Source organism: Galeopterus variegatus, unplaced genomic scaffold (genome assembly GCF_000696425.1).
Source record: "Galeopterus variegatus unplaced genomic scaffold, G_variegatus-3.0.2 Scaffold391, whole genome shotgun sequence".
Lineage (NCBI taxonomy): Eukaryota > Metazoa > Chordata > Mammalia > Dermoptera > Cynocephalidae > Galeopterus > Galeopterus variegatus.
Window position 1 is genome coordinate 222,519 of NW_007726502.1, and position 10,276 is coordinate 232,794.

Here is a 10,276-nt window from a genome sequence, read left to right on the forward strand (position 1 = left end):
TTCCACTGTCTCCTGGCAGTAATCAAGTTTCCCTCTTACTCCCCACTGGGGTGTCAGAGGAGGTCTAGTGGAAAGTCCAGACTCTTACCATTACCTGGTTGTATCAAGGCCACCCCCTGTGGTGTAAGTGGAGACCATGTGGAAAGCTAGAACTCATATTTCCACCATGCCCTGCCCCCCAACATTAACAGGGAGCTCCCTTCCCTCAGGTACCAGTGGAGGCTGAGTGCGGACTTCTGCCTGGATCTCTACACTCCCCTGGCAATAATGACCTGGAGCCTGCCCTTCCCCTGTTGGGTCATTGTCAGAGAATGCCACCTAAAACAGAAGGATTGAATAATGTCCAGGGTCTCTACAACATGATATAGAAAATGTCCAGGTTTCTATTGAAAATCACCCTTTGTACCAAAACCCAGGAAGAAACCAAACTGAATGAAGACAATCAATAGTGATGAAAGAACAGAGATGTTAGAATGATCTGAGGAGGATTTTACAGCAGCCGTAACAAAACATGCTTCCAAAAGCACTTATGAACATGCTTGGAAAAAAACCAAAGAAACCGAAAGCCTCACCAAATAAATAGAAGGACCAAATAAAATTTTAGAACTGAAAAATACAATATTGAAATGAAAAACTCAATGGATGAGCTCAGCAGCAGAATGGAGGGGACAGGGGAAAGAATCATTGAATTGGGAGATAGAACAACAGAAATTCCCCAGTCAGAACAAGAGGCAGAAAGTAGACTGGGAAAAAAAAAACAGAGCTGTAATAAGAGATTGAACCTTCATGTCATCAGAGTTTGGGAAGGAAAGATTAAAGAGAGTGGGGCTGAAAAAGTACTTGAAATAATGTCTGGAAACTACCCAATTTGGAAAGAGACATAAACCTACAGATTCAAGAAGCCAGTGCAGTGTTTTGAATTATGTCCCCCCAAAACTCCCTGAAGCTTGAATTGTGTCCCCAAACTATTATATATTGGAGACTTTGCTTGCATTGTGACTGTTAAGAGGGTGGGAAATCCTATTATGGTAACTGAAAGGTGGAGCCTTGAAGAGGTGATTGGATTGTAGGACTGTGCAGTAGTGAATGGATTAAAAATGGTGGTCAAGGGCGTGGCTCTGAGGGCATTAAAAGAAGAGAGAGTCTGTCTGTCTCTCTCTCTGCTCCCTCTGCTTCCACCATCTTGCAATGTGAGACCCCTGGGTCCCTGTCGCCACCACCAGATGGACTTCGGACTTCCCAGCCTCAGAAACTGTAAGCAATAAATTTCATTTTTCTTTATAAATCACCCAGTTCAATGTACTTTGTTATAAGCAACAAAAATGGACTAATACACCAAGCAAACTTCAAACATGATAAACCCAAAGAAATTCATGCCAAAACATATTATATTTAAACTTCTGAAAGCCAAAGATAAGAAAGTATCTTAAAAGCAGTCAGAGGAAAGGGACACCTTACCTGCAGAGCAAAAAGTAGTTGGAATGATAGTGGATTTCTCACAAAAATCTATGGAGGTCAGAAGGAAGGGTCACAATACTTTACAAGTGCTGAAAGAAAAGAACTGTCAACCCAGAATCCTACACCCACTGAAAATACCCTCTAGAAATGACATGAAAATCAAGATATTCTCAGATAAAGGAAAACCAGGAAAATTTGTCACCAGCAGATCTACTCTAAAAGAATAGTTAAAGGAAGGTCTTCAAACATAAAAGAAATAATAAAAGAAAGAACCTTGGGATATATTAGGAAGGAAGAAAAAACACAGTATATAAAAATATGAGTGAATAGAATAGGCTTACCTTCTCCTCTTGGGTTTTCTGAATTATATTTGACAGTTGAAGGAAAAATTTTAATATTGTCTGATGTGGTTTTAAATGTGGTTCTAGATATTTAAGATAAGTATATTAAAAGGGGGAAGGTAAAGGGAAGTCGGATTTCTCTACTACACTTAAACTAGTAAAACTTCTATATAAGTAGACTATATTAAGTTATGAACTCATATATATCAGGTAATACTATTAAAACTCATATATAACTCATATCAGGTAATACTATTAAAACTCATATATAACTCATATTAACTTATGAACTCATATATATCAGGAACAACTATTAAAAAGCTATATAGGGCCGGCCCTTGGCTCACTTGGGAGACTGCTGCGCTGGTAGCGCCGAGGCCACGGGTTCAGATCCTATATAGGGATGGCCCATGTGCTCGCTGGCTGAGTGTGGTGCTGACAACACCGACCGAGGGTTGCGATCCCCTTACCGGTCAGAAAAAAAAAAAAAAACTATACGAAGAGATACATTCAGAAAGACTATATGACAAGTCAAAATGGAATTCTAAAAAATGTTCAAGTAATTCACAGGAAAGCAGGAAAAAGAAAACAGAAAAATGAAAAAACGAGAGAACAAGTATAAAACAAAAACATCGATAAAATGGCATTAAGAACAGGAGCAGGAGTGGTGTCGAGGGAGGTATATTCGTAGACGTGGATATAGCGTAACACAAGGAATCGTTGCGGTGATGGAAATACTCTTTATCTTGACCTCATCAATGTCAATATCCTGATGGAGATATTGTGCTGTTGATTTGCTAGATGGTACTACTGGGGGAAACTGGGATTTCTCTGTAGTATTTCTTACAACTACATGTGAATCTGCAGTTGTCTCGAAGTTAAAATTTCAATTTGATTGTTAAAACCACTGGAACCTGGGTCCCTGCTCAGACCAATGAAATTAGAATCTCTGGCAGTGGGTCCTAAGTATCAGCATTTTATAAAGTTCCTCAGGTAATTCTAATGTAGAGCCACGATTGACAGCTACTGATTTAATGACACACAATCAATATTTTCCCAGATCAAATACTTCTGTACCATAATTTTGAATGGTGGTATTGTATTTCAGCAGATGAATGTACCAGGGTCCATTTAAGCGATACCCTACTATTTGACAATTAAGTTGTTTCCAATGTGTTGCTGTTATAAATAAATAGATTAATGTTTGGACACATCTATTAGTATTTCCTTTATTAGAGCATGAATATGCTTAATGTTTTCAATCCATCTTGCTAAACTGGCACCCAGGAAGGAGGAGCAATCCTGACAGTTTCTGTGTGTATTATTTCCCAAACACCAGACAACAGGAGCATCATTCTTTAAAATATATGCTTATTTGGGAGATTAAAATTTTCTCTTTGATTCTTTAATTTACATTCGTGATGTAGGTTTTTTTTCATGTGGTTTATTGGCCACTAGTATTTACTCCTTTGTGAATCACGTGTCCACACACTTTTACCATTTTTTTTAAATGGGAGTGTACCTCTTTTTCCTACTCATAAGAGCTCATACAAAAGATAATTAAAGGATATTAACCCATTTCTGTCATATAAGTTGCAAGCATTTTCCTCAGTCTTTCAATAGATATTCAATTTTGATAATGATGCTTTTTTACCATGGGGAAGTTTGTGATTTTTATGAAGGCAAGTCTATCAGTGCTTCCCACAAATATACACACCCAAAATTTTTAAGGCTTATTAGCAAAAATGCACAGGAATTATCTTTAAATAAATAAAAATTTAAAAATAAATTATTGAGAGGGATTAAATCTTTCTGGAGAAACAACCCATCTTCCTGAATCAGAAGACAAAAATTGTTAAAATATCAATACTGTATAAACTTAATGATATTCCAAACAAATCTCCAAAGGGATTCTTATTTGTGGAGCAGGAAGAATGGAGATTTTTACCAAGGCTTCAAAGTTCGTCTGGAAGAAAAAAGACAAATTTTAAAACTTTGAAAAATAAAAGTTGTAAAAGGGGCTTTGCTCTGCCAGATGTAAAACCTATAATTAACTACAATACTTAAAAAATGTTGCATTAGTAAAAAAATAAACTTGATCAGTGTAATAGAGCAGATAGCCCAGAAACAGGCACAAGTAGATTTGAGAATATTATGTGATAAAGTTGGCATTAAGAATCAGAAGAAAGGAGGAATTATTCAATAAATGATATTGGGGAAATCTATAATCTTTTTTTTTTTTTTTTGGTGGCTGGCCTGTACAGGGATTTGAACCCTTGACCTTGGTGTTATCAACACTGCACTCTAACCAACTGAGCTAACAAGCCAGTTCCTGGTTATCCATTTAGAAGAAAACCAGTTAGGCTCTTTACCTTGTACCTTCTTCTAAAATAAATTTCAGATATATTAAATATAACAAATAAAACCAGAAAACAGCTTTTTAAAAGTACGGGGAAGTATATATCTGACCTCAAGTTGCAGAAAGCCTTTCTAAGTGCTTCAGCAAAGAAAAAATTGATAGATTTGGCTCTACAAAAATGTAAATATCCTGAAGTGCAAAGAAAAACACATCATAAACAAATGGCAAATGTTTGCCATATATGTAGAACAAAAGCTTGATATTCCTATTCTATAAAAGTTTTAAGAAATCAAAAGAAAAAGATACAGCCATTGTAGAAAACAGAACTACAGAGAGAACTACCACACAAAGAATGGTTAGGTTTTGTAATGATTAATATGCTAATTATACTGGTTTGATAATCACATATTGTACACAAATATTGATAGTAACTCCCCCACAAATAGGTATAGTCAATTGTTTCAATAAAAGTTAATTAGTTATATTAAAAAAAGAACTGCCATATGATCCAGCAATCCCACTACTGAGTACACATTCAAAGGAATGGAAATCAAGTTGAAGGGATACCTGCTCTCCTACATTTATCTTGGCTCTATTCACAACAGCCAAGCTTTGGAACCAACCTAAATGTCCATCAGTGAATGACTTGATAAAGAAAACACGGTATATATACACAATTCAATACTACTAAACTGGAATCCTGCCATTTACAGCAACATGGATGAACTTGAGAAAATTATGTTAAGTGAAATAAGCCAGGCACAGAAAGAGAAATGTTACATGTCCTCATTCATATGTGGAAGCTAAAAAAGTCCTGAGTAGTAGTTACTAGAGACTAGTAGGGGGAGAGGACAGTCAATGGACACAACATTATAGAGAGACAGGAAGAATAAGATCTAGCAATATAGGGAGACTACAGCCAACAGCAAATTATTCTATAACTTTAAGTAGCCAGTTGGGAGGATGTTGAATGTTCCCAACACAAAGGTCACAAATGTATGAGGTGATGGATATGCTAAATACCCTAATATGATTATTGCACACTGTATACATGTACCCAAATATCATATTGCACTCCGTAAATATATAATTATCACAAGTCAATTAAGAAAAAATTAATTTAAAAGAAAAAAATTTTTTCAGAGACAGAAATAGATTAGAGGTTACCAGAACTAGAGGAAAGGGGGAATAATGAGAAGATATTGCTTAATGAACACAGAGCTTATGTTTAGAATGACAAAAAAGTTTTGGAAATAGGTAGAGGTAGTGGTTGCACAGCAATGTGAATGTAATTAATCCCATGCAACTGTGTGTTTAAAAATGCTAGAAATGGACATTTTATATTATTTATGTTTTACCACAATAAAGTGAACAGGAAAAATAAAGAAATCAATAAGAAAAAGATTAACACTCTATTAGAAAAGTTAAAAGGAGAACCAAGCAAGCAACATAAGAAAAAGTAAGTACTTATGGCCAATAAACTTATGGAAAAGTGTTTCAATCACAAAGAAATGTAAATTAAAACAATAAGAAAATACCTTATTTTAATTTTCACTTTGGAATTTTTAATTTTAACACCAAATATTGGCAAGGAAGTAAGTTAATAAAAGTAGCTAATATTTACTATAGGATTCGGTACTATCCTCAGTTTCAGACATCACTAGTGTACTGAGCACTATGAGCCAGGAAATCTCACATGTGTCGGGTAGGAGTATACATAGTTACCATCTTTCTAGAGAGCATTTAGAAAAATATATCAAAGAGTCTTAAATTTTACTCATACTTTTTGACCCAGAAATTCTATTATAGAAATAATAGGAATTCCTATAATTTAGGAATTATATTATTATAATAATTATTATAATTAAAAATTAATTGCTATAATTCAGCAATTACCTTATAAAACTTATAGAAATTCATTCTAAGGAAAGAATACAAGAAACAAATACAATCTTATGTACACATATACCAGTTACAGTGTTTCTTATAATAAATAATTGGAAAAATTCTAAATAAAAAGGAATTATTTAAATATTTTATTATACACCCTTCAGATGGGATGATTTGAAACTATTAAAAACTGTGTTTAGAATATTTGACAATATGAGGAATGCTAATAATATACTGTTATTGAAATTTTGGATTACAAAAAATCAATACATATTTGTAAGGAAAAGTACATATACAGAAAAAAAGGAAAGATTGGGATTACACACCAAAATGTTAACAATGATTTTCTCTGAAAGTTGGGATGATAGATGGTTTTCATATTTTTCTTTGTGTTTTCTATGTTTGTATTGTCTACAATAAACATGTGTTTATAGTCGTAAAACAGACCTTATTTTTTAAGGCTGAATATGCACAGCAATAAAGACTACAAATACATTTGTCAATGGATGGTGTAATTTTTTATAATTATCCCTTTTTTATGTTTCTAAATACTGTAATTTTGCAATAATGTGTCACTATCATAATCTGAAAATGGGAGTGCTACATAAAAATACAGAAGAATTTTGGTCTGGTCTCAGTGTTACCCTGACTTGGGTGTGTGTCTCAGCTGATCCAGGTTCCTCCCAGTCTGGGAGTCATAAAGAAACTTGTGTGACAGTTGTCTAAGCATGAGGCATATGAGCAGCACCTTGGAACTGCTCAGCTCCTGAACCTGGACCTGAAGGTTGACTCAGCTGTAGAATAGTGACAAGTGGTACCTGTCATAATACTGAGAGTAGTAGTTAATCGTTAGTAAACACTACAATGTGCCAGGCCCTGTGCTAAGCACTTCACATGCATTTGACTCCTGTAGCAACTATTTGAGGTAGTGGCTGTGATTATCCCTTTTTTTGTTTTTGGGGGGTTTTTTTGTTTGTTTGCTTTTGTTTTTGTCTTTTTTCGTGACCGGTAACGGGATCGCAACCCTCGGTGTCGTGCCCACACCGCGCTCAACCAGTGAGCAGACCGGTCTCTATATGGGATCCGAACCCTCGGCGGGAGCGCCGCTACACTCCCAAGCACAGCACTCTACTGAGTGCGCCACCGGGCCGGCCCGATTATCCCTTTTTATAGATGAAGAATATGAGACTCCCGTCCAAGCTCCACAACTAGTAATGGGTGGAGTAATCTTGTCTCAGAGCCCACATTTCATATTGCAGGAGATCTTGTTGAGGTCCCTCTTCACTGGAGGCAGGTCGGGGCCACTGCTCCTGGCCAGGCTAGGAAGCCTGGGAGATCTGAGGGACCAGTAGAGACTATGATGTAGGTTCATTTGCATGGATTAAGCCAACACAGGATGGGGATGAGAGAAATCTGGGTGGAGGAGGGGGACGGGGTGGTCTTATGCCTAGAGACCCTGACCCTGAGTTTCCCATACTTCTGGCTGTTACAAAGTCATAACCAGGTCACTATGTCTCAAGACTTGACATTAATATAGAAATGCAGGTGGCATAGCTGAGTGGCTATGCATGTGGACCATAGAGACAAACTGTCTGGATTCAAAGTCTAGCTTTGTACTTATCCTGTGAACATTCTTCCATGCCATTAACTCCTCTGACCCTCAATTCTCTCATCTGTAAATTTGGAGTAATAATTGTACCTACTTCATTAGGTCATTACAGAAAGTAATGCAAAGTATTGTGGAAAGTAAATTTAAAGTGCTTGGTAAATAATAAACTCCCAATAAATCTTAATTTTAAAAGTTTGTTAAAATTTTAAGGTTTATCACTAATAGAATTAAAGATGTAAAACTTCCAAGTCACTAGAGAGGAAGAAATTAGAAAATGTATTTAAAGATGCAAAATAAATAGAAAACATAAAATAGAATGGCAAGAACACCATGAAACTTAGCAATGGTTATAATATACGTAAACAGGTTAAATTCCTTCATGAAAGTCAAAAGAAAGACTCTCAGAGAGTCTTTGACTTTTGTTTTATAAAGATCAGGATTGGTACAGGAACTAGAGTAGGTTTGTCCCTGAAGATTGGGGGTTATCAGTGAATCCAGCTATGAGAAGCCAGAAAAGGAGACCAGAGAGGATTGTGAAGGCTTGATAGAGATAATATTCACTAAGCAGACAGAAGCTTCACACTGTCGATTCAGATATCCCCAAATATTGTCCCAGTTTGACCCATGCTGTGTGATCACCGGGCTCTTCCCCCTGTATCTAGATTTGCTGGACTGGCCCTCAGATGTGATGATGCCCCAGTGCAGGTTCCTACTCTGAACACAGGTTCCATCATCTGGTACTGAGTGAAGACTGACCTATGACCAGCCAGGACAGGACATGATGCCTCCCTTATGACTGGGTATCCCCTCCCAACAACTCAGTCCCATACCTGCCCTGCCCAAACCTTTGGCTCAGCCAGTAGTTGATGGGGACACTGAGCTTTTCCTACCCACACCCTCACTGACCACATGTTGGTTCATAGCATGGGTAAGACAAACCATACTCCCAGTTGTCTATGCCCTGCTCAAATCACCATCACGTTGGTGCATTCATGTCAGACTGACCCTGGAATGCTTATGACCTCTATTTATTGCACACTTAAGGCATATTGTGCATGGAACTAAGTGCCTTACAGACATAACCTCATTTCTTATGCACTGTTCACAGCAAGTCTTTGAGGAAGGAACTGTTCTTAATCCACATTTTATAGAAGAGGAAGAAATTGAAGTTCAGAGGAATTAAGAAACTTGTCCAGAATCTCCAAGTAGGAAAGGCATAAGAACCAGATAATAATCCAAGTCAGTCTTCTGGAGCCTGAGTTTTTAAATTGGTACAGTCTTTTGTGTTTTTCCTTATCCTCCACCCAAGGTAAACATTTTGTGATTATTGTGGTCTTATTTTGTTTGGTAGGCTCTCTTGCATGTGAACTTTCCCCCTTGATATGCATACCCACATTCATGCCTAATTTTACATAGCTGCGCAAGTGCAATCATATGCATGCTTTTCCAGAATAGCCCTTCCTTTTCTTATTTTCTTGGCTATCTGTCCCTCTTTCATTCTTCCTCTTCTCACAGGTTCCTCCCAGGTAACCTATAAAAACCAACTGTGTGGGCCAGCCCCGTGGCTCACTTGGGAGAGTGCGGTGCTGGTAGTGCTGAGGCCGTGAGTTTAGATCCTATATAGGGATAGCCGGTGTGCTCACTGGCTCAGCGTGGTGTGGACCACACCATGCCGAGGGTTGTGATCCCCTTACCAGTCAAAAAAAAAAAAAAAACCAACTGTGTGACTGTCTCTATTTTTCTTCATTCTTAGGTAATCCTATTCTCCCCCCACCACCCTGTACATATTGCATATACATATACAAGTTTCTTGCAATGTTGTCATTTTTAATAAAAAAATAAAACTAGCTATGCACGCTTTTCCCTTTCTTACTTTTTTCACTTAATAATAGCTTGAGGTAATCCTTCAGATTATCTGATATGACTCTAGTTTATCATTGCAACGGCAGCATGACAGCCCACATTGCAGACATGCCATACTTCGTTCTGCCATCCTACACTGACAGGCACTGTCTCAGCATCTGCACAAACAGTGCTGCAGTAACTTCCTTGATCTCACGTCTTTGGGTACTGATGCTTTTCTTTCTATGGGATGGAGTCAAAGGAGTGGAATTTCTGCATTGAATATGTATTTTAATTAAAATTTTTGAAAACATAGACATGGAAAAAAATATCGAACATAAGTTTCCAAGTATGCCAGTTCCAAGTATTAGTTTTCTATGTCTGCTAAAGTGCAAATTTATTATCTTACAATTCTGGAGGTCAGAAAGTCCTAAAATTGAGATGTGGGCAGAACTGTGGTCCTTCTGGTGGCTCTAGGGAGAATCGGTTCCTTCCCTTTCCTAGCTTCTAGAGGCTGTCTGCATTCCTTAGCTGCATTTCTAGAAGCTACCTGCATTCCCAGCATCTTTTTTTTTTAAATTGTATTTTGTCCATATACATTGTGGTTGATTATTGTAGCCCCTTACCAAAACCTCCCTCCCTCCTCCCTCTCCTCCCTCCCACCCAACAATGACCTTTCTGTTTGCTTGTCGTATCAACTTCAAGTAACTGTAGTTGTTATATCTTCTTACCCCGCCCCCCGCCCCGGTTTCGTGTGTGTGTGTGTGTGTGTGTGTG

The 10,276-nt window shown here is 37.4% G+C and overlaps 1 non-coding gene across 1 annotated transcript; it reads right to left on the reverse strand.

Annotated features, from left to right (window-relative positions):
• Positions 1-4,051: 4,051 nt before the first annotated feature.
• On the reverse strand, positions 4,052-4,126 carry TRNAI-GAU. The gene has a single exon. It is a non-coding gene; the product is annotated as a tRNA-Ile (tRNA).
• Positions 4,127-10,276: the final 6,150 nt, after the last annotated feature.